Genomic DNA, 4,591 nt, shown 5'->3' with positions numbered 1-4,591 from the left:
CTTTGGAATCAACTCTTAGATTAAAATGGATTGAAAACAACTATTTCACTCAACTTTTGTATTAATCTAAGCAACTCATAAGAACAAGATAATTCAAATCAAACTTTTTCATGTAATTAGTCTAAACCTTAAACTAATACAAAACATGAATCTATTGACAATTATCTTTGAAATTGGATTAGCATGAACATACCACATCAAAAACAAGTTTATAAGTTCAAAAACATCTTAGGGTAATGTTCCTAGTCCAATTCCAGCCAAAAAAAGTCGAATTTATGCTGTCTGGGGGTCCAACTCGTCGAGTGCATGAACCAACTCGGCGACTTGGATGCTTTTTTCCTTGGACTCGGCGAGTCTGATGGGCAGACAACATCAAAACTCGATTTTCCAGCTTCTTTTGCAAGTATAACAAGAATCAAAACCAGGCTCTGATACCACTGTTGGGTTATGAGCATTCTAACACTCCTAAGTGTACATGCAACCCTAAATACCTTAGATCTATGGTTTCTCTATTATACATGCAAATAAGAACTTCCAAGGTATTATCCTAATCTAGCATACAAAACAATGAGTGTAACAAGATAGAATACATACCTCTTTGATGTAGAAAGTCTTCATGAAGCTTGAGTGCCTAGTGCCCCAAGTGTGACACCTCAAATGGTTCACACAACCAAATACACTTGGAATAACTTGAGAGAAATCTACACTTCATGAAATCAGCTAGCCCTTCTCTAGAATGATACTAGTCACCGATTTTGTCAAGAATAAGATCTTTATATAGTGTTACAATTAGGGTAAACCCTAATTGTCATGACTTTCCATTTCCTTGGATCCATGGGTTCAAATACACCATGGAGCATCCATGGACCATCCTATGGGTTTTAGCCCAACTTGATTATCCATGGAGCATTAGCCCACTATACAAGTATGGATGATTTACACAATCAACCCATATATTTAATTAGTCTTCTTTTGATCACTTAATTAATCCTAGATTAATTCTTGATCAATACTAATTAAATAATCTTATTATTCTTATTATTAATATACTAGAACTTATAATATATTAATAACCATAAGTGTCTTATTTCTCTCATTATAGTCTATCCAAGTGCATGATGCCATGCAACCCAAATGGACCATGTCGGGTCGGGTCAAATCTTACCAATTATAGTTATGGACTTAGACATTAATCCAACACTTCTTGCAAAAACACCCACACGAGGATCAAAAATGGCCTCTCATTCCTCACAAATGCTCTAGATCGCTTAGGGTTTCACTCAGGGGTCTGGTAGCCGCAATTGGTGGCTATAAGCCCCTTTAAATAGGCCTCAAACCCCGGGGATTAGGGTTTCATTAAATAGTTCGGACTCGCCGAGTCCACTAATCGACTCGCTGAGTCCGGTCATTAACCCGGATGGAATTCGCGACTCTACTCGGCGAGTCTAAGCATCAACTCGCCGAGTTCCTCCAAAATCTCCAAAATAAATGAATAAATAATGTACCTGGAAATCCTGATGTTACAGTTAGGTGCTATTTTTGCACCTTTTTGCACACCTTTTAGCCTCATTTCATGCATCTATTTAGCATAGTTGCTCTTCCTTTTTCTTGCATTTCATCATACTCATGTTAGTCTCTAGAACAACCTTATTTGCACACTTTTATGTCTTTTTCAGGTAAACCAGAGGTTGGAACGTACTTTGGGAAGTGCCGGGAAGCATTGGTGAAGATTTCGGGATGATCGGGCGAAGAACGAAAAAGTTGGAAAAATCAAGTTTGGAATTGGAGTCAGAGGGGTACACAGGCCGTGTTGGATTTACACTGCAAAATCAACATGGGCTGTATTGACCAAAAAGAGGATCTATTGACCCTGCTAAACATGGGCCGTGTCAGATTTACTCTATGTCCAACACGGGCCGTGTTCAACCCAAAAACCAACTTTTGGCAGTTTTTCCTATCTTTCATATTACGGGTTAAGGGCCATTTTTACACACACACAACATATCAGAGCACATTTGGAGAGGGCATTTCGAAGGTTTTTGCAAGGATTTGATCATTTATCATTTGGAAACATTATTTCTCTTATTTGTAAGTTGTAATTGCACATTATTTCCATCTTTTATTCTTGTGATCTTGTTCTAGCCATGTGTGGCTAGAACCCTAGTTTCTCCAATTTCATGTTTTGACTTCTTGGTAGTGACTTCAATCATATGACATGATGTTTGTTCTTGACTTCTATCTAATGAATTTGATTTTGCTTCAATCGAATGTTTGATTCTAATTGTAATTCATATTGGCCATTTGAATTAGGGTTAGGTCATTCAAGTTATCTCTTTTACAAAATCCGTAATTGTTTTGTGAAATTGAACAAGTAACAAGCATTAAATTGAGCTCTATTGAATGAATTTAGTGTAAATCTTATTCATACACTTTTACACTCCCGAGCTTATGAGGAGTATTGGGTGTTGTTGGGAACATTCACATAAAGCTTCATGCAATCTTATAATCTAATTCTAAGAGCTTGTTTAGATTAGGTTAATAAGGTTAGGTTTAATCAAAGAGCTTGTTTTGGTTAATTATTGTGGTGATTGGGAAGTGATAGAGTTTATTAGCACTTTCAGGTACCAACTTAGATAGAACTGAACGAATATTGTGTCATCTTTGATTCACATTGCTAAGTTGTCATACATGAAGTTGGAGTCCTTACAAAATCTGAATTTAATTCACTCGTTTAGCTGATTGCGTGTGTTTTTAATTTGTTTGTTTAGTCATTGCACTCTAAAACCCCCCCTTTTTACTATTGGTGACCATAGTACCTTGCGCAAAGAGGTGTAGACTAATTATCCTGTGTCTCTGTGGATCGACCCTACTTGCCTTGTACTACCTTTCTAGTGCAATATAGTGGGATTATTTTGGAGTATATTATATCCTTTATTTGTTGGGTTTGACATGCCTAACAAATAACAATCTACTTTAAAAAGATGAAGAAAATGAAATAAACTTGTAAACAATTTGATTGAATGGTTTGAATGGTTCTAGTTCTAATTCTCAATGTTGTTATTCAACTTGATTATGACTTGATATAATTCATGATTGCTATTCTAAGTTGGTACTGAAAAATATTAACACACTCTAATACCTATTGGTTGTCAAATTATCTAACCAAAACATGTTATTTGACTAGACCTAGCTTTACTAATTCAACCTAAATAGACTCTTAGATTGTAATAAAAACTGCATTAAGTTTTGTACAAGCTTCCCAACAATGACCATTTCTTCTCGTACGCTCGGAAGTGTGAAAACATGTGATATATGTTTTACAGTAAGAAAACTTATCGTTTGTTTCCAATTATTAACTTTATAGAACGATTAGGTGCCCTTAAAGTTAATTAACAAAATTCAATTCATGAAAGTGGTCAATCAAACAGAAATCAAATTCAAGGATTCTAGTTTAAGCAAAAACATAATCACTAGAAAAGAATCACAAATCAAACATCAAATCATATGCTTTAATTCAAACAATCAACATGTTTTGAACAAGAACTAGAAATTAGGGTTTCTTAGCCATACATGGCTAAGAACAAATCAATAAAAAATAAAGATGGAATTGAAAATGTTTAATGCTTACAAAAGGAAACCAAATGTGTTTGCAATGATTTGGTCTTCTCAAAGGCTCCAAGAAATCTCCCCAAAATTGCCCCAGATCATCCAAAATTGCTCCAAAACTGTCCCTGTGAAAAGTGTTGTGATCCCCTTTGTTTTATTAATACTCACGTGCTTGCCATAAGGCCATGCGTTCTTAGCATGGTCATTCCTTTTGCCCATGTGTTTTGGCATGACCATTTGTCTTGACCATGTGTTTTTGGCATGGCCTATGCTTTTTTTTTTCTAAAAGTCCAATAAGTTTTCATTGTTGACTCCATCTTCAGCCTAGCTTCACCACGAGTCATGTTGCTCAAATATAATATGAGAAAGGACAAACACGGCTCGTGTCAGTGTGACATGAATCGTGTTTCAAACGTAGTCCATTGCTATAATGATAATGCAACAATGACTCTGGTTATGTCTTCATGTTTTCTTCCATGGCATGACCGGTGTATCTTCTTTTCATGCTCCAAAGCTCCATGTTCCATGCTTCAAGCTCCAAGTTCCATGCTCCAAGCTTCACGCTTTATAATGCCTGCAAAATAAACAAAATAGTGAAGTACCAAACATTCTTAATAAAATATGCATTGCCCAAATAATTAACTAAATGCAAAAATTATGAAGTAGAATGCTATGAAATAACGAAAATAAACATGCAAAATATATGCATAAAATACACCTATTAGTAAGTAAGATGATATGTATTAGTTTAAGGATATTTAACCTCTGGATAGATATTTAGCTAACTATTTTTTTAAACATAATAAATGGAATTAGTATATTTTATGGTTTTCTCATATATTATATTTTAAGATAAAAATTAGGCTTCCGACCTCCGACAATGGCTCCTTGATTTTGCAAACATAGGGGTGAAAACTCGTCTTTTTGACAAGGGTTATTGTCACTATAGCCCAACAATCCTTAGTATAATGGTTTAAATGGTCCC

Source organism: Lactuca serriola, chromosome 3, assembly GCF_051521515.1.
Source record: "Lactuca serriola cultivar US96UC23 chromosome 3, Lser_US96UC23_V15, whole genome shotgun sequence".
Lineage (NCBI taxonomy): Eukaryota > Viridiplantae > Streptophyta > Magnoliopsida > Asterales > Asteraceae > Lactuca > Lactuca serriola.
This window is presented reverse-complemented; position numbering follows the sequence as displayed.